General features: G+C 52.7%; 1 pseudogene; it reads left to right on the forward strand.

Moving 5' to 3' along the window:
• Positions 1-6,589: 6,589 nt before the first annotated feature.
• LOC136544498 (L-type lectin-domain containing receptor kinase SIT2-like) lies at positions 6,590-8,820 on the forward strand (annotated as a pseudogene).
• The last annotated feature ends 12,230 nt before the right edge of the window (positions 8,821-21,050 follow it).

The raw sequence follows: 21,050 nt of genomic DNA on the forward strand, positions 1-21,050 counted from the left end.
ACCGCCTCGGAGCCGTGATTGGTCGAGCTCCAGGAGCTCCAGAGTGTTGACGTAGAGGATGTTGAGGCCGCTGCCTCCGTCCATGAGCACTTTGGTAAGTCGGGTGTTGCCGACGATCGGGTCGACGACGAGCGGGTACCGCCCGGGGTTTGGAACATAATCGGGGTGGTCATCCTGGTCAAAGGTGATTGCCTCCCGAGACCAGTCGAGGTACCGGGGGGTGGCTACCTTGACTGAGAAAACCTCCCGGCGTTCCCTCTTTCGCTGGCGCGCCGAGAGGCATGCCGAGGGTCCGCCAATGATCATGAAAGCGTTGCGTACCTCGGGGAACCCGTCGTCCTTGTCCTCGTTCCGACCGCCGGGGCCCTTCTGCTTGGCGTCGTCGTCGGGGAGCCCGAGCCTGGCGTAGTAGCGCCGGAGCATGGTGCACTCCTCGAGGGCATGCTTCACCGGACCTTGATGGTAAGGGCAGGGCTTCTTCAGCATGTCGTCAAATAGCCCGGGGCCGCGGGGGCCGCGGGGATTCCTGCGATCCGTCGTGGCGACATGGACGACCTCGAGAACTTCCTGCTTCCCTGGGCGACCCTTCTTCTTTTTCTTAGGGAGGTGGGGGGCTGAGGCCTCGGGGGCCTCTTCCCTCCGCTTCCCCTTGGGATCGGTGTTGGGGAAGATGGCTCCGACGGCCTCTTCCCCTGAGGCGAAGCTGGTGGCGATGTCGAGGAGCGCGGCAGCAGAGCGCGGGACGTTGCGTCCTAACTCTCGGACCAAGTCCCGACAAGTGGTGCCGGAGAGGAAAGCCTGGACGATCTCCGAGTCGCCGACGCTGGGTAGCTCGATGCACTGTTTGGAGAAGCGCCGGATGAAGTCTCGGAGAGACTCGTCTGGCTTCTGGCGGCAGCTTTTCAGATCCCAGGAATTCCCAGGGCGTACGTATGTGCCCTGGAAGTTCCCGACGAAGATCCTAACCAAGTCGCGCCAGTCGTGGATTTGCGAGGGAGGGAGATGCTCGAGCCAGGCTCGTGCCGAGTCCGACAAGAGCAGAGGGAGATTGCGGATGATGAGCAGGTCATCGTCCGTGCCACCTAGCTGGCAGGCCAGGCGGTAATCGGCGAGCCAGAGTTCCGGGTTGGTCTCGCTGCTGTATTTCGCGAGGTTGGCCGGCTGTCGGAACCGGGCGGGGAAAGGAGCAACACGGATGGCCCTGCTGAAGACCCGAGGTCCTGGCGGCTCAGGGGAAGGACTGCGGTCCTCACCGCTGTCGTAGCGACCGCCTCGGTGTGGGTGGTAGCCCCGGGCGGCTCCGTCGTCGTGGCGCCGTCGCCTGCCAACTACCTCGTGGTCGCCCTGTGCCTCGCGTTGGTCCCTAAGTCGGTCGCGCACCGAGGGGGCCCTGTTGACCGTTGGCGCGCGATCGTCCTCGGGACGGACCGAGGCAACCTGGCCCCGGTGAGGCTGCGCTGTGGGTTGCTCCGAGGTGCCTCCGCGCCGGCGGGAGGCGGAACTTTCGGCCTGCTGCACCGCTGCGGTCTCGAGAAGATCGCGGAGCTCTCCGCGGACCCGTCGCCCCTCGGTGGTGGAGGGCTCGGGCATCGCTCGGACCAGCATCGTAGCTGCTGCGACATTCTGGCTAGCACGATTAAAGATTGGGGGTGGCTCTCCCCCCTCGTTGTCGTTGATGCGGTGATGGACGTCGCGGGCCCTCCCCCGGGCCCCTCCGCCCTCACCGCGCCCTTGCTGCTCCTGCTCGAGAGTGTCCCGAAGCTGTTGCAGCAGGAGTCGGTCTTGTTCGACCTTGTTTCGAAGCTCGCGGAGCTGCTCCAGGTCTGGGCGTCGATGCCCCCCACGAACGGGATTCTCGTTCCGTGCCACCGGGGCCTCGAGACGCGAAGGTGTGGCGTCGCCTGCCCCTGCCCGGGGCGGGGAATGGTTGCCTGTCCTTTCGTCCTCTTCACCCGCCCTTGGCATCCCGAGCCCGACGTGGAAGCACTCACGAGATGGATCGTAAGTCCCTTCGTCGTCAGAGTCGGAGTAGCCGAGGCAGTAGTCGCTTGCGGCCAAGAATTGGCGCAAAGCCCCAGGGTTGTGGAGTTCGGAGAAATCCACCCTGGGCCATGCCTCGTCCTCGTCCGAGGGGTCGGAGCGGGTGCTCAGGTCGAGAGCGAAGCGCTGGCGGCGTTCCGAAGGGTGCTCGTGAGTGGCAGCGTAGGCGTAGGCGTAAGAGGCGGCGGCCTTTCTCAACCCAAAGGGGTATGGGGACGGTGCCGTCTCCATATTCTGCCCCGCCCGGGTCGGCTCTTCAGGGAGTGGTGGAGCGGAGCTAGACGACTGGGCGTCGCCGCGAGCCACCGGCGATTTTCCTTCGTCCATGCTCAGGCCAGACAGGTCCCCAGCCAGGGACCCCGTACCAACAGCTGGTCGTAGGGCATCGGCGGGGAGGGGCGTGCCGCCCTGGGCTCGCGTAGCTTCGGGGTGGCCTTGCCCGCGTCGCGCCTGGCGAGCGTGGCGAGAGCGGCCGCCCTGGCGCCGCCTACGCCTGGGCTGCCGGGGCGTGACGTCATCGTCGGACGGTGGGGCTCGAGGAGTGAGGAGCACCATGTCGTACTCATGCCCTAGAGACATGAACTCTAGGCTCCCGAACCAAACTACGGTGCCGAGACACAACGGTCGTACGGGGTCTGCCATCCGGAACTTGCTAGGATGACGAAGCTGACACGCAGTGGCCCCTACCTGGCGCGCCAACTGTCGGTGCTTTGGAACCAGGGGTCCCTCAACCAACAAGTGAATTTGTGCTGCGTGCCCCTAATCCCGGATGGTGATGCAAAGAGACACAAGGTTTATACTGGTTCAGGCAATCGAGGCCCTACGTCCAGTCCGAGAGATCGATCTTGTATTCCTCGCACCGGAGTGCTCGTAGTAGGGGGTTACAAGCTAGGTGAGAGAGGGAGCTAGCCCCAGGTCTCGGCGTGGGTGGTGCGGGCTGCTTAAGGCGTTGTTCCCAAGCAGCGTAGGAGTGCGAAGTTCTATCGGTGTGTTCCTTTTTCTCCTCCCTAGAAATGGCCCCGGTCCCTCCCTTTTATACTCTAAGGGAGGACCGGGAACGTACATAGGTTGCTACATAGCGCTTCTGCAAATGGGGTGTCGTGTCCGAGCCCTGTAGCCGGCCACTGTTGTTGTGGTATGGTCGATGGAGTGGCTCCGTCCTTGTCGTGCAAAAGTGACACGCCGGTCATACTCGATCTTGTGCGTCGTGGGGCTCCAGTACAGCTTGATGCAGGACATGGCGGGCGACGTGCTGGTCACCGTGTAATGACGTCATAGGGAGCAGCGGCTCTGCAGATGCCGAGGCCGAGCCATCGTGGGGGGCTCGGCGGTCATGGACCCTCAGGCTGCCGAGCCCGTGAGGCAAACTGCCGAGGCCTTGGGGGAGTTATTGGCCCTGGGCACTGATTCCGAGGCCACAGTAGCCCAGACGTGGCTCCCCACGCTGCGTTGTCCTCGGAGCAGGAGTTGGCAGCACAATGAGGTATGGGTGTCAACCATGTGCATGGTGGTTAGCACAGTGACGGGTAACCCCTGCCCAGTCCAAGGGACGTGCAGGTCATCGCGTGATGACGTCGTAGGGGGCCGTGGTTCTGTAGGTGCCGAGGCCAAGCCATCGCGGGGGGCGTTGGCGGACATGGGTCCCCAGGCTGTCGAGCCCCTGAAGCAAACTGCCGAGGCCTTGGAGGGAATTATTGGTCCTGGGTACTGATTCCGAGGCCACAGTAGTCCAGACGTGGCTTCCCACGCTGCGTTGTCCTCGGAGCAGGAGTTGGCAGCACAGTGAGGCATGGGCGTCAACCCATGTGCACGGTGGATAGTACAGTGGCGGGTAACCCCTGCCCAGTCCTGCCTCCTGTCCCATCGGCCATTCTGCTGTACTGTGCCGAGCATGCCGTTGTCGTCAGGGGCAGCAGTTGGCTGAGTTGATGCGACACGACGTTTTGTCAGAGGGACGGGAGAAGGAAGAGGCAGTGGAGTGCTGCCGAGCCTGCCTTGCGCGAGACGGAGGGTCGGTGGTCCGGCCGAGGCCTTTGGCGGGGAATCGCTCGGGGTCAGTAGTGAGGGGGCCTCGGGCGAATCGGAGAATCGGCCGAGGCCCGCGGCGATGGGCCTCGGGCGAGTCGGAGAATCGACCGAGGCCGACAGCGTTTAGCTGGTTTCGATCTTTACGAAGTCTAAGCAGTTGTTTTTTGGGTCTTGCTTAGTGTCGGTGCTTTGGAACCAGGGGTCCCTCAACCAACGAGTGAATTTGTGCTGCGTGCTCCTAATCCCGGATGGTGATGCAAAGAGACATAAGGTTTATACTGGTTCAGGCAATCGAGGCCCTACGTCCAGTCCGAGAGATCGATCTTGTATTCCTTGCACCGGAGTGCTCGTAGTAGGGGGTTACAAGCTAGGTGAGAGAGGGGGCTAGCCCCAGGTCTCGGCGAGGGTGGTGCGGGCTGCTTGAGGCGTTGTTCTCCACTAGCGTAGCGGAAGTGTCTAGTTCTATCGGTGTGTTCGTCCCCTTTTTCCGTCGCCCCCTAGAAATGGCCCCGGTCCTTCCCTTTTATACTCCAAGGGAGAACCAGGAACCTACATATGTTGCTACATAGCGTTCTAAAAATGGGGGTGGCGTGTCCGAGCCCTGTAGCCGGCCACTGTTGTGGCATGGTCGACGGAGTGGCCCCGTCCTTGTCGTGCAGAAGTGACGCGCCGGTCATACTCGATCTTGTGCGTCGTGGGGCTCCAGTACAGCTTGATGCAGGACATGGCGGGCGACGTGCTGGTCACCGTGTAATGACGTCGTAGTGGGCAGCGGCTCTGCAGATGCCGAGGCCGAGCCATCGTGGGGGGCTCGGCGGTCATGGACCCTCAGGCTGCCGAGCCCGTGAAGCAAACTGCCGAGGCCTCGGGGGAGTTGTTGGCCCTGGGTACTGATTCCGAGGCCACAGTAGCCCAGACGTGGCTTCCCACGCCGCGTTGTCCTCGGAGCAGGAGTTGGCAGCACAGTGAGGCATGGGTGTCAACCATGTGCATGGTGGTTAGCACAGTGACGGGTAACCCCTGCCCAGTCCGAGGGACGTGCAGGTCATCGCGTGATGACGTCGTAGGGGGCCGTGGTTCTGTAGGTGCCGAGGCCAAGCCATCGCGGGGGGCGTTGGCGGACATGGGTCCCCAGGCTGTCGAGCCCCTGAAGCAAACTGCCGAGGCCCTGGAGGGAATTATTGGTCCTGGGTACTGATTCCGAGGCTACAGTAGCCCAGACGTGGCTTCCCACGCCGCGTTGTCCTCGGAGCAGGAGTTGGCAGCACAGTGAGGCATGGGCGTCAACCATGTGCATGGTGGTTAGTACAGTGGCGGGTAACCCCTGCCCAGTCCTGCCTCCTGTCCCATCGGCCATTCTGCTGTACTGTGCCGAGCATGCCGTTGTCGTCAGGGGCAGCAGTTGGCTGAGTTGATGCGACACGACGTTTTGTCAGAGGGACGGGAGAAGGAAGAGGCATCGGAGTGCTGCCGAGCCTGCCTTGCGCGAGACGGAGGGTCGGTGGCCCGGCCGAGGCCTTTGGCGGGGAATCGCTCGGGGTCAGTAGTGAGGGGGCCTCGGGCGAATCGGAGAATCGGCCGAGGCCCGTGGCGATGGGCCTCGGGCGAGTCGGAGAATTGGCCGAGGCCCTTGGAGCCTCGGGCGAGTCGGAGAATCGGCCGAGGCCGGCAGCGTTTAGCTGGTTTCGATCTTTACGAAGTCTAAGCAGTTGTTTTTTGGGTCTTGCTTAGGGTACCCCTTCTCGCGGTACCCGACACTTAGGGTACCCCTTCTCGCGGTACCCGACAAAGATATTGAAAATGATTTTTACTCAAATGACTCTTCAAATGATGATTTAGAGAGTAGATTTTAGAAAGGCTATTATAGATGATCGCACCATGAACATCAAAGGCCCTGTTTGGTTTCTACAGGCGCTCCTAAAATTTCTGTCACATCGAATGTTTAGACACATACATGGAGTATTAAATATAGACTAATTACGAAAGTAATTACACAACTTGCGACTAATTTGCGAGATGAATCTTTTAAGCCTAATTAGTCCATAATTTGACAACATGGTGCTATAGTAAACATGTGCTAATGACAGATTAATTAGACTTAAAAAATTTATCTTGCAAATTAGTCTTCATCTATATAATTGGTTTTGTAACTAATCTATACTTAATGCTCTTTATTAATATCTAAACATTCGACGTTACATGAATTTTAGGAGCGACTCAATAACCAACCCCCAAAAAGTCCTACACACGGGATCCACAATAATTTGATGTCACGAGTTCTACACGCGAAAAAAAATGGAATCCGTCCAGCACACAACAACTCCATGTATGTGGGTGAAAACTACTCCCTCCGTCTCTTTTTCAGAGTCGTTTCAGTTTTGAACCTAATGCATCGAAGATGCTTTGGACCTCGACGCTGTCTGTGTCTATATGTGCATGTAAGAGACAGTAAGAAGACAGTTTACAGAGGGAGACCTCGTCCGCGCGCAGAGAAACACAGCCAGCCACTCGAACCCCCACCATGAAATGCCAGTTTGCAGTCACCAGCTCTGACCAACGCGACGCAAGAGAGGCGGAAATTTGTTGTCATTTCCTTTACCAGTGCATACGAGCGTTTCCTTGGCGGCTGTGCCGCCGAAGCGACGCCAAAGCCATGCTGGCGTTCCTGCCGTTCCACTTGGCAACTCTACATCTTATCCTCGCGCCTGCGTACAGCGGCGCCGCTGCGACCGGCGGCGGCGGCGGTGGCGGTGGCGGCAGCTTCATCTACCACGGCTTCACTGGCGCGAACCTCACGCTCGACGGAGTGGCCGCGGTGACGGTGGGCGGCCTCCTGGTGTTGACCAACGGCAGCCTCCAGACGAAGGGCCACGCGTTCCATCCGTCCCCGCTGCCGTTCCGGGATCCGGGCTCCCTGCGGAACGCCACGGCCGCGCGGTCCTTCTCGACCACCTTCGTGTTCGCCATCTACGGGCAGTACGCCGACCTGAGCAGCAACGGGCTGGCCTTCTTCGTCGCCGCGGACACGGCGGTGCTGTCCACCGCGCTGCCCGGGCGGTTCCTGGGCCTCCTCAACGACACCGACAACGGCGACCGGAGCGCGCACGTCTTCGCCGTGGAGCTCGATACCATCTTCAACGCCGAGTTCCGTGACATCAACAGCAACCACGTCGGCATCGACGTCAACAGCCTGAGGTCGGTCTGCGCCACCGACGCTGGGTACTACGACGACGCCACGGGGCAGTTCCGGAACCTGAGCCTGGTCAGCCGGAACGCCATGCAAGTCTGGGTGGACTACGACGGCGCGGCCAGGCAGGTCACCGTGACCATGGCGCCTCTAGGCGTGGCCAGGCCGAAGAAGCCGCTGCTGCAGACCGCCGTCGACCTCTCCGACGTGGTGCTGGGCACGGCGTACGTCGGTTTCGCGTCGGCGACGGCGGTGCTCTCCTCGCGCCACTTCGTGCTCGGCTGGAGCTTCGCGCTGGACGGGCCGGCCCCGGCGCTGGACATCGGGGAGCTGCCAGCCTTGCCGCCCGCGTGGCCCAAGCCACGGTCGAGGGTGCTGGAGATCGTGCTTCCCGTAGCGTCAGCGACGCTGGTGCTGGCCGTGGGTGTCACGATTTACTCCCTAGCGCAGCGGCGGCTCAGGTACGCCGAGCTCCACGAGGACTGGGAGGTCCCGTTCGGACCGCACCGCTTCTCGTACAAGGACCTGTTCCATGCGACCAAGGGGTTCAGTGACAAGCAATTGCTCGGGGAGGGAGGATTCGGAGGTGTGTACAGGGGGGCGCTCCGCAAGTCCGGTATGGAGATCGCGGTGAAGAAGGTGTCTCATGAGTCCAGGCAGGGAATCAAGGAGTTTGTCGCTGAGGTCGTCAGTCTCGGACGACTGCGGCACCGTAACCTCGTTCAGTTACTCGGCTACTGCCGACGCAAAGGTGAACTTCTTTTAGTCTACGATTACATGCCAAATGGTAGCTTGGATAAATACTTGCATGGTGGGAACGGAAGCAGAGGTGCAATAGACTGGCCTCAAAGGCTACACATCATTCGAGGAGTGGCATCCGGACTTCTGTATCTCCATGAGGATTGGGAGCAGATTGTCATCCACAGAGACGTCAAGGCAAGCAATGTGCTACTGGACAGCGAGATGAACGGGCGATTAGGAGATTTTGGCCTCGCGAGATTGTATGATCATGGAGCTGATGCGCAGACAACACATGTGGTGGGCACTATGGGGTACCTAGCCCCCGAATTAGGACACACCGGCAAGGCGACTCCGGCGACCGATGTCTTCGCATTTGGCGCGTTCCTTCTAGAAGTCACTTGTGGACGAAGGCCGGTTGAGCAAGACGAGGAAAACAACCGTGTTGTCCTTGTCGATTGGGTGACTGAGCATTGGCGCAGTGGTTCCATCGTTGACGCGGTGGACACGCTGATGCCGAGCCGATTTAACCCTGAAGAGGTCTCTCTGGTGCTAGAACTTGGGCTCTTGTGCTCGCACCCATTGCCCAGCGCAAGGCCAACCTTGCGGCAAGTCATGCAGTATCTGGAAGGTGATATGCCCCTTCCGGATCTGTCACAGACGTACACCGCCAGCTTCGCCATGATGGAGCCGATCTATATAGCAGGGAGTTCCACCACAATCTGATGCCATGCGTCTCATCGTCGTTGACAAGCGTGGGTGCGATTTCTCTGATCTCCCGGGTGGAAGATGACGAGGTACTAGTAGGAGCATGTAATAATTGTTAAACACGTAGGTCTACTATCATCTTGTGGGTTCTTGTCGGTAATAATGTGATTATTTGTTGTCACATTTCTTTTTGTCTTATATATACAACTAAGAGCAACTCCAATAGCGCCCCCACTGAAGGCACCCACAATGGTATAAGCTAGTTGCTAACTCTAAGCCAATTTTTTCAATAATACTAACTTTTAGCATATACATGACACTCACACACGGTCTTAGAATGTGTGTATGAGTCTAGCTCTCGATCAAACTCTAGTTTTTCTCTCTTTTATTAAAATATGAAAAAGATGCTTAGAGCTAACTTAGGAGTCAACCATTGCGGGAGTCAAGAGCAACTCCAGCATTAGCCTCCAAATCAGAGCCTCTATTTTTTTATTTGGGTACCCAACCTCATTTTTGTTGGCCCCACTTTGCGCTTCCACTCCGGCAGTAGCACCCAAACGGAGGCCCCCAAATTCCTTCCCACAGCCACTGACACATGGGACCTGCCTGTCAGTGAAACTAACTCTCCTTCCCTCTTTCTCTTCTCTTTTGTCCTGGTGTTCTGCGGAGGTGTTAGCCGGGGGAGGGAGCCGGCCATGGGAAGTCGTGCCAAGGATCCACCTACCGCCGATCCAGTCGTCCCTATCCTCCGCGGATCTGGCCGCTGGAGCCTGGGCTCGTGCAAGCGGGGAGGGAGATTCACCAGTGCCGGGGCGTCGGGCGTGTGTGGAGCTCGGACATCGGGTGCGTGTGGAGCTCGGACATCGGGCGCGTGTGGAGCTCAGACGTCGTGCGCGTGCATGAAGGAAAGAGGGAGGTAGCCATGACTGCTCGCTGCCACGCCGGGAGGAGAGAGGGGGCTGGCCATGATTGCTCGCGTCCGTGCGGGCAGGAGAGAGGGAGCTGGCCATGGTTGCTTGCTGCCGTGGTGGAGGGGAGTAGGCGGACAGCCGGGCTCGCCGGAGGGTTCTTGTTAAGCACGTAGGTCTACTATCATCTTGTGGGTTCTTGTTGGTAATGTGATTATCTGCTATCATATCTCTTTTTGTCCTATACATACGACTAAAAACATGGTTGGGGTAGGGTTTGCGTACGCATGTTTATAAGGTTGAGTGTGCGTGTGTGTTGACCATCTGCGTCTGTACCTGTGTAATTCGCAAAAAAAAGGTAAGGGATCCGGCGGTGAAATCTCGTGCGAACAATTTTAAACCGACATTCCTTTTTTTAATCTCACAAACTGACCTTCTGATAGGTACTGAACTATTTCAGTACAGGAGTTGGCCCGATCTTCACGACAGTAGGTCACGACCAAGATAATTTGCAACAAGACAGTGGGGATAAAAAGGTAACTTGCTGGAGAACAGCGGAATAACTAGCTTTATACCTGACCAAGGTTGGATGCGACCAGACGACGGGGAGAGAGACACCGAAACCACGAAGACTTCGACTCGATCTCCGAACGACCGCAGAACCACAACCGGAGCTAATCCACACAAGGCGGGCAGCCGTACTGGAACCCGCAAAGCACAAACTAGTGGATTCCAGAGGAATCTCTTCACAAGTCCAGAAAGAACAAGGAAGAACAAAGGTTTGAGTAAGCACTCAGCAGCTCGGCTGCAATATCACTGGAATTATCAAATCATCAAAAAGGTCCTTTTCTAGTAGCCTAGAGGTAATATTTATACTATGAGAAGTCTCTAAGATAGATGTGAACTGAAGAAGCCAGGTTGAAAAGTGGAAGGTCAACGGCCTAGAGCATTCATGAAGTGGTCTTCAGTTTCCGCGCGTCTTCTGGGCTTCTGTGCAGTCTTTAATGTTTGGTCATAACTCCTTCCTTCGTAGCCTTTGGGAGACAAAAGATATGACTGTTTCTTCTGGATGGTTTTGCCAGGCTGGGTTGACTTGAACGTAGCTCTTCTCTCTGATGCATCCTTGATTTATCCTTGTCTTTCTTCTCGGAGAACCTGAGTAGTAACAACATGCACGACTCAGGTAGCTCGAAATTACCATCAATGTTTAATTGAAATTCACAAAGTAGCGCGTGCACCTCTTGCTGTATCTTTCAGGCGCGGCTACGGGTGATTGGTCCAGTAGAGACTTGGAGTGGTGTATCAGCTGGTGAGGTGGTCGAAGAGGTCACCGAGGTCGGTGAAGTGGTCGGAGAGGTCGCCAAGGTGGTTTGAGAGCTTGCTGAGGTGGTCGGAGAGATCGCCGATGTGGTCGGAGAGCTCGCCGAAGTGGTCGGAGAGATCACCAAGGTGGTCGGAGAGATCGCCAAGGTGGTCGGAGAGGTCCCCGACGCTGGCGTGGTCACATCATCCTCCCCCCTTGAAAAAGAGTCGTCCTCGACTCTTCTAATCCAAAGAATGGAGATAGATCGGCCACATTAAAACAGGTACTCACACCATAAGTACTAGGCAGATCAATTTCATAAGCATTGTCGTTGATCTTGCATAGCACTTTGAATGGACCATCAGCTCGGGCTTGCAACTTGCTTTTGCGTTGTTCAGGAAATCTGTCCTTGCGTAGATGCACCCAAACCAAGTCTCCTGGTTCAAATAACACCTTCTTTCAACCTTTATTGGCGTGCTTCTCATACATCTTTGTCATCTTTTCAATGTTTGTCCGAGCTCTATCATGAAGGTACTTGACAAACTCGGCTCGCTTGCTTGCATCGAAGTTTACATGTTCCTGCATAGGTAAAGGCAAAAGATCTATGGGAGCAGTGGGTTTAAACCCATATACAATTTCAAATGGACAAAATTTAGTTGTCGAGTGTACTGCCCTGTTGTATGCAAACTCGACATGTGGCAAACTTTCTTCCCAAAGTTTCAAGTTCTTCTTGAGGATAGCTCGCAGTAGCATTGATAGAGTACGATTCACAACTTCAGTTTGTCCATCCATTTGTGGATGACACGTCATAGAGAACAGCAACCGTGTTCCAAGTTTCCCCCACAAAGTTTTCCAAAAGTAACTAAAAAATTTGGTGTCACGATCAGAAACAATGGTTCATGGCACCCCATGTAGTCATACAATTTCTTTGAAAAACAATTCAACGATATGTGAAGCATCATCGCTCTTGTGGCATGGGATAAAATGTGCCATTTTGCTAAAATGATCAACCACAACAAAGATAGAATCCCTTCCCTGCTTGGTTCGAGGTAAAACCAAGAACAAAATCCATGGAGATATCTTCCCAAGGCACACTAGGAATAGGCAGAGGAGTGTATAATCCATGAGGATTCACACGAGACTTAGCTTTGTGGTATGATTCGCAGCGAAGAACATGTCTCTCCACATCTCTTCTCATCTTTGGCCAAAAGAAGTGGTCAGTAAGGACTTGTTCTGTATTCTTGGCGCCAAAATGGCCCATGAGTCCTCCTGCGTGGACTTCCTGCACAAGTAAAATTCGAACAGAGCAATATGGAATACATAGTTTGTTGGCTCGAAACAAAAACCCATCATGCACATGAAAGTTTTTCCATCCTTTGCCATCTCGACACTTGGAATATGGTTCAGCAAAATATGAATCAGTTGTATATAAACCTTTTATGCTTTCTAATCCAAGAATCTTAGTGTCAAGTTGGGTTAGCAAAGTGTGACGTCGAGACAACGCATCTGCTACAGCATTCTCTTTTCCTTTCTTGTACTTGACAATATAGGGAAATGATTCAATGAATTCACACCATTTTGCATGTTTTCTATTCAATTTCAGTTGTCCTTTAAGGTGTTTCAATGATTCATGATCTGAATGTATCACAAATTCTTTAGGAAAAAGGTAACGTTGTCAAGTTTCTAGACTCCAAACAAGAGCATATAATTCTTTATCATAAACTAAATAATTTAGAGTTGGACCACTTAGCTTTTCACTGAAGTATGCAATTGGCCTTCGTCCTTGCATGAGCACACCTCCAATCCCAACTCCACTTGCATCACATTCTATTTCAAATGACTTACCAAAATCTGGGAGTGCAAGGACTGGTGTTGTTGTTAACTTCATCTTCAATTCTTCAAATGCCTTCTGTTGTGCTTCTCCCCACTTGAAAAGCGCTTCTTTCTTTGTCAGCTCATTGATTGGTGCAGCAATAGTGCTGAAATCCTTTACGAAACACCGATAGAAACCAGCAAGTCCAAGGAAGCTTCTTACTTGGCTCACATTCTGTGGAGGCGTCTAGTCCCGTACAACCTTGATCTTTTCTTCATCTACCTCCACTCCTTGTCCTGTAACAACAAATCCAAGAAAGACTACCTTGTCGGTGCAAAAGGTGCACTTTTCAAGGTTAGCATACAATTTCTGTTCACATAGGACAGCAAGCACACATTGGGTATGTTCAACATGTTCTTCAAGAGACTTGCTGTAAATTAAGATGTCATCAAAGTAAACGACAACAAATTTGCTAATAAAAGCTCTAAGCACATGATTCATCAATCTCATAAATGTACTTGGTGCATTGGTTAACCCGAAAGGCATTACCAACCATTCATACAACCCAAATTTTGTTTTAAAGGCTATTTTCCATTCATCTCCTTCTCTCATGCGAATCTGGTGGTATCCACTTCTTAAATCAATTTTAGTGAATATGATAGCACCACTAAGTTTATCAAGCATATCATCCAGCCGAGGGATGGGGTGTCTATACCTTATGGTAATGTTATTTATTGCTCAGCAATCCACACACATCCGCCAAGACCCATCTTTCTTATGCACTAAAAGGACAGGAACATCACAAGGTGATAGACTTTCTTGTACGTACCCTTTTCTCATCAATTTTTCCACTTGTCACTGAATCTCCTTGGTTTCTTCCGGGTTGGTGCGGTAGGCAGCACGGTTTGGAAGTGAAGCTCCAGTCATAAGATCAATTTGATGTTCGATTCCTCTCTTAGGTGGTAGTCTTGGTGGCACTTCATCCGGAAACACATCTTTATATTCCTGTAACACATCAAAAACAACACTAGGCAAAGTAGAGGGTAAGTCGTTAGTGACAAGAAAATTATCCTTGTACAGGAGTACATAGAACGCAGCATTGGGTTCACTCAATTCTTTTAAATCCCCCTTCCTAGCCATCATCACTAAACCCTCTTTTCCCGGTGTCTTGGTTCTTTGAGGCTGTGGGGTTTTATTTGGCTTTGGAATCTCTCCCTCACTATTTTTGTGGGTCACTCGTAGGTGGTTCTCGCTCTCTCGCTATTTTCTTTTCAGATCATCTCTCATAATCTCCTCCGGTGACAAGGGAAGCAAAGTGATGCGCTCTCCTTTGTACATGAGAACAATCTTGTTGGCGCGACCGCAAATCTGGGCATCTAGGTCATACAACCAAGGTCTTCCTAACAGCAATTGGCATGCTTCCATTGGGACCACATCACACTCCACATGATCATTGTACCGCCCAATGGAGAAGGGAACGGTCACAATATTTGTTACACGCAGCGCACCACAATCATTTAACCATTGCATCTTGTATGGAGAAGGGTGGCACCGCTGTTTCAGTCTCAATCTTTCAACTAATTCTCGACTTGCAATATTATTGCAGCTGCCATTATCAACAATGATTTGACACAACTTGTCCTTGATCATGCCCCGGGTGTGAAAAAGATTGTGCCGCTGATTATTCTCTTCTTGGACAGCAGTAACACTAAGCACTCGGCGAGAAATGAAGCAATTGTTGTCTCCATCATCAGGTTGAATTTCATCACCTTTATCTTGCATAATTTCTTCATCATATATTGGAGCTTCTTCCTTAGGTTCACTTTTAGATTCCCATTCACCTTGCTCATTTATAATCATGGTCCTTCGACTAGGACATTGGACAGCAATATGTCCTCAACCTTGGCATTTGTGACAAATAATGCCTCGGGTATGGGAAGAAGAAGCAGCAGCTGATGCAATAGAAGGGGTTGCTATGCTTGTAGCAGGACGTCGATGTTCTTGCTGAACTGCAGGTGAAGAAGCAGTAGAAACCATAGTCTTTGCAGCACCAATGGATGGAGAAGGCCTAGTAGGAACTCCTTGTGATCTTCCCCCACCAATAAAGGTACCGGACTGCTGCCGACGCCATGGGGCTGAAATTGATTGGCTCCCATAAGACCTTCTTCGTCCCTCTTGCTGATTTTTTCTCTTGGTGCGCATAGCTTGATCAACAAGGTCTTGCAAATTATGATATGGAAACATCTCAACAAAACCTGAAATTTCTTCATTGAGACCATTCAAAAATCTTGCCATTTTTACTCTTCATCTTCTCTAATTCTAGATCTCACCAGGAGTAACTCCATCTCCTTGAAGTAGTCATCAACAGATTTTGATCCTTGTCTCAATGTTTGTAACCTATTGCGGAGGTCACGCTGATAGCTTGATGGCACAAAGCGTCTTCTCATCACTCTCTTCATCTCAGCCCATGTGTTGATATGATCACATCCCAACACACGTTGATTTTCTTGAATTTGGTTCCACCATGTGAGAGCGTAACCTGAAAACTCAACAGAAGCAAGGTTGACACACCTCTGATCGGAAAGATTATGCACTCTAAAAATATGATCACATTGCTCCTCCCATTCAAGATAAGCATTAGCATTTTCTTTCCCTAAAAATTTTGGAACACTCAACTTTACACGAGCAATGCTATCCAGATCATCTCTATTGCGACGACCACGATGATTTTCCCCATCATGACCAGCACCACGACGATGTTCATGTGGCTGTCCAAAACGCCCATGGTGACCAAAAGGATTTTCATTATCATCAAATCCCGCCTCATACTCATCATGAACCTCATCTTCATCTTCAAATCGTACACGACGTCCATGTGCACGACAGCCACCACGCTGATTATCAAAACCAGCATGGCGACCACCACCATGTCCTCCATGGCCATCGCCAAAGCGATCAAATCCATGGCCAAAACCAGAATTCTCATCACCAAACTCCTCCCGGTGATTTTCTTCATGACGACGATGTGGCCCTCGGCCTCCCTCCACGGGAAGACGAGCGTCAAGCATCCTCTCCATCGCCTCCACCAGTGAGTTTGCCATGTGGCGCACCTCAGCCCGTGTGACAGGGGGCTCCCCATCTCCATGGTTTCCACCATGAATACTCGAATTGGATCCTGCCATGTTAGACTAGTTGCAAGAAAAAAAATGGAATAGGTAAATTTGTGAAAACACTCGATCTCACCTTTTACTTACCCAAGTTCTTTCCTAATCTCAAGGACCGTGACAGTGCTGGTGTGGCAACTTCAATGGGGGTGGTAGAGAGGTCGTAAGGATTATGAATCAAACGTCCCGGTTCAGGTTTTTTTGGTAGAGTTATAGGTGGCTAACAAGGAGGGCTACGGTACTGCCAACCGAGTGGTTTGATGTGCTCAAAGATACGACGTTGCTGCTAACAAGATCACCACCAACTTAAATATGTAATCTAAAATTTTCGGCAATACACCGCAACACAGATCCTTCAAATCCTTTTCACTTCTCTCTCTTTTTTTTGAAACTAATCTTTCTTTCTTTCTTTTCTTGGATCTATTTTTTTATAACACCAACAGCATTAACGAACGACACAACTCAATCTTTATATAAACGGTGGTGACTAGCAACTTGATGAACACAAAACACAACGTAACAGTACCACGAAGTGGTTATAGGTTTTTTTGTGGCTTTGGACTATAGGATATGATAAAAAACACAAATATATGAAGTAGATTAAACAAGGATAACGATGTGGATGACAGCAAGACCTACCGTGTCAATCCGAAGCTCTGATACTAGATGATAGGTACTAAACTATTTCAGTACGAGAGTTGGCCCGATCTTCACGACAGTAGGTCAGGACCAAGATAATTTGCAACAAGACAGCGGGGATAAAAAGGTAACTTGCTGAAGAACAGCGGAATAACTAGCTTTATACCTGACCAAGGTTGGATGCGACCAGACGACGGGGAGAGAGACACCGAAACCACGAAGACTTTGATTCGATCTCTGAATGACCGTAGAACCACAACCGGAGCTAATCCACACAAGGCGGGGTAGCCGTACTGGAACCCGCAAAACACGAACTAGTGGATTCCAGAGGAATCTCTTCACAAGTCCAGGAAGAACAAGGGTTTGAGTAAGCACTCAGCAGCTCGGCTGCAATATCACTGGAATTATCAAATCATCAAAAAGGTCCTTTGCTAGTAGCCTAGAGGTAATATTTATAGTATGAGAAGTCTCTAAGATAGATGTGAACTGAAGAAGCCAGGTTGGGAAGTGGAAGGTCAACGGCCTAGAGCATTCACGAAGTGGTCTTCAGTTTCCGCACGTCTTCTGGGCTTCTGTGCAGTCTTTAATGTTTGGTCATAACTCCTTCCTTCATAGTCTTTGGGAGACAAAAGATATGACTGTTTCTTCTGGATGGTTCTGCCAGGCTGGGTTGACTCGAACGTAGCTCTTCTCTCTGATCCATCCTTGATTTATCCTTGTCTTTCTTCTCGGAGAACCTGAGTAGTAACAACATGCACGACTTAGGTAGCTCGAAATTACCATCAATGTTTAATTGAAATTCACAAAGTAGCGCGTGCACCTCTTGCTGTATCTTTCGGGCGCGGCTACGGGTGATTGGTCCAGTAAGGACTTGGAGTGGTGTATTAGCTGGTGAGGTGGTCGGAGAGGTCACCGAGGTCGGTGAAGTGGTCGGAGAGGTCGCCGAGGTGGTCTGAGAGCTCGCTGAGGTGGTCGGAGAGATCGCTGATGTGGTCGGAGAGCTCGCCGAAGTGGTCGGAGAGATCGCCGAGGTGGTCGGAGAGATCGTCAAGGTGGTCGGAGAGGTCCCCGACGCTGACGTGGTCACATCACCTTCTTAATCTCTCCTTCCGCAAGATGGGACTTGCTATATTTGAGGTGCATGAAATATAGCATGCTTTTAGACAACCGTCTTCACCGTTGGCTCTAGGCATGTAAAGCTGACATTTAGTTTGATAGAGGGAAAAACAACCATGGGATGGATACGATATCGCTGAAGAGAATCTAGAACTCAGGCATCTGACCATTAGGAAAAGTGCCGCCGGCGGTCACATCACAATCATTCTTCACGGAATCACTGTGATGGATCCCCAATTCTATTTTTTTGCGAAGGAAATTCACTTATATTAAATCTTGACGTAATACATCCCAAATTACATATGAAAAAAAAACTTTCATCGTCTTCTTCCTCAATGGCTTAGTTTTTCACGAACGCCGGAGCCAAAGTGCAATCCTTATGCCAAATCCAACGACGAACCCCAAAACACTGGACAGGCCGCAAGATCCAGCGCTTCGGAACCAATCCAAAACGTATCTAAATCACTGAAAGAATATAGGTAGTTGCATCGTCGGGTACGACATAGGATGCAGATTCATCACCTCGAGACCTTGAATGCCTCTCCGTGACCATCGACGATGAGATCGATAACCTGAAGTCGTTTGTCCTCGTAGGGGGCTCCCAGAAGCACCCCCTCCCCTTCAGACAAATTGACTACCTACCGATGAAATCGGCGCATGCAACGGCGATCTCGTCGTGGCAATCACCGAAGTCATTGCAGGACACAAGATCCCGATGAAAAACCATCTAATTTCGTCGGAAATTTATTTGGACTCAACCCTATAAGACACTAAAAAACTGTGGAAAAAGGATGGGTCTCATCCCCTTCTTGTCTCCAACAGGCGCACCGGAGAGGAAGAAGGAGAGAGACCCTAGACACGACGGCGGCGATGGCGGAGCGAGGAATAGGCAGGTGGCAGCGGCTCTACCCTAGACGGCGGCTTTCCTAAACAATGATCCCCCTTCTAAAACAGACCAAACTATCTAGTCACGCCCACGAATTGTTCTTTCCTTTCCTTTCTTTCCATCCTGTCTGTGGTACTCGTCTGAACGCGGACGTAGAGCCACCGTCAAGCGACTACGCCGGCTACATAACCACAGGACTACACCAGCCACACGTCTAAACGGTAATTTCATCCGTCGATAGTCCTCTTCCCCTCTATGGCCGTTTTCCCTATCTGATCTCCGCCATGGTTATCTTCCCCATCTAATCCCGGTGTGCCTGTGAGGTGGCAAGATGGTCTTCATTCGTGTGTATCGTCCGTGAGCTAACGACGAAACAACCAGGAGTGCATTTTTTAAGAAAAGGTTGCCCCTGCTTTTATATTTCAAAAATCATAACTTTTCAGGTTCAGCGTATAGGCGCGCCCGCTAATCCCAGGCCTTAAGGCACAGAATACAGTTCAGCATCTCAACAATTTCTCCCCTCCTCCCATTACGCTGGGTAGTGACCACGGCGCTAGAACACAAAGGATGAGCAACCAATTGATCCAACCTTGATGATGTATCCAGCGTCCCACTCCTTCTCCGCTCTATCTGCAGCAGCACTATAGCTCTGACTTCCAACTGTGCAATCAGCTCCTCCACTCGACTTCCCGACGCCGGTTGTTGCAGAGGCAGCCATCTTCTTAGCATCCGGGCAATCTTTAGCATCAACTTTCCCATACCAAACTATAAAGTACCCTGAAAATGCATTTCATTTCTAACAAAAGATATGGGATGGTTAATACCGCGAGTTCATTTGACTTACACATCTCTCTCTGCCTCCACCTGGATATTTAACTTTTTGTCATCCTTACAGATGGCACCTCTTCGTTTACAAGCTTTGCGTGCGTACCTACAGATTTACCATTGCAAACAGTGAAATGCCTAAGCTTTTGCCACTTTTGCTGATGTGGCATGCCACGCGGGCATGCCAGCGCAGCAACGTCCCTAGGAACCTCTACAGGGCATGCGAAATTACTTGTTTACCCCCGCTGCTTCTCTCTTTCGCCACTCGTTGACACTTGGGCCTTACACGTTAGCTTCTCCTTCAACCTCCAACCATCTCTCGACGCTCGCGTGGGAGGAGAGGTCTAGGCTCCGCTACCACCTGCTACGCCTACCTAGCCATGGACAGCGCAGCGAAGCCAAGCCACTCCCCGGCGGCAGCGGTTAGCTTGACGACGAAGCGGGCAACACGGGGAGGTCTGCACGCTTGGCCATGGTCACGCAAGGGGAGGAGCTCGTGCAGTCCCGACCAGTGTTTTTCTCCATCCCGGTGACCTTCTCCAGCGAGCTACCACGGGCCGGTATGAGCAAACTCCGTCGCGTGCAAGCATTTCTTCTCCAGGGGAAGGCAGGTGCCATAGTCTTCTTCCGCTCCGCGGGTGAAGTAGGGGTGGATGAGCAGCAGCCCTCTGATGGGCACGCCGGGGCCTGCGCGCCGGCGTGCTCGGCCATGGCTTAGGCCCCTCCTCCGACAAATGCGTTGCGGTTGGATTTGGCGCGCCGCACCTTCCCCGGCTCCGGCGGGCGAGACCTAGGCTCCGGCGAGCGCGGCCAGCTCCGACGGGCGTGGCCCTGACTCTGGCGAGCGCCATAGTCTCCAGCAGTGGACGCGGCTTCGTCGGGGTATCTGACGTCTCGGGTGGAGACAGGCGTTGTCGCCATGGACTGCACGAGCTCCTCCCCTTCCCTCACTGTATGGTGACGGCTAGAGGTTGAAGGAGAATCTAACTTGTGGGGCCCACGCGTCAGCGAGTGGAGGAAGAAAAGCAACAGGGGTAAATAGGTCGTTTCGTGTGTCCTATTGGGGTTGCTAGGGCGTTGCCGCACTGGCACCTCATCAAAAGTGGCAAAAGCTTAAGCGTTTCACTTTTACGATAGATGTGTAGATGCACGTGCAAAGCTAGCAAGAGGTGCCATCCATAACGATGGCGAAAGTTAAATATCCCCCATCCAGGGAGGTAGGAAGTCGTGCATGTCTCATGTCCGGCCATGGAGGGAGGAATTCCTACATGGCTGCAGTTGCTAGCGAGTGGCGTCTCCTATTTCTCGTTCGGCAAATGACACACCAACACGTGTCAGTGAGCGCCGACAGGTGGGACCTCCCATTCCTCCTTCGCGCACGCGTCTCTTCTCTCTTCGCATCTCTCGCTCCCACCCAGGCCCCTCCACCAAGCCTGCTCAGCCCCGCGGCAGGAATCCGGCACGGTGCCCTCCGGCTGGCCGGCGAGGAGCAACCCAGCGTCCAGGCGGTATTGGGGTAATAGATCTAGCTTGTTTTGCTGTTTTGGTTTCCGGTTTGGCTATTGCCTATTGGTTCCGCTCCTCTGCCTCCAAAAGGCGTTGGCAGGCCCAGGAGTAGGTGGGTGACCGCGCCCACGTAGAGACCCGCAACCGTCGGGGATCTCATTCAAGTGCAGATACGCATCTCCGAGCCCA

Source organism: Miscanthus floridulus, chromosome 3, assembly GCF_019320115.1.
Source record: "Miscanthus floridulus cultivar M001 chromosome 3, ASM1932011v1, whole genome shotgun sequence".
In the NCBI taxonomy this organism is placed as follows: domain Eukaryota; kingdom Viridiplantae; phylum Streptophyta; class Magnoliopsida; order Poales; family Poaceae; genus Miscanthus; species Miscanthus floridulus.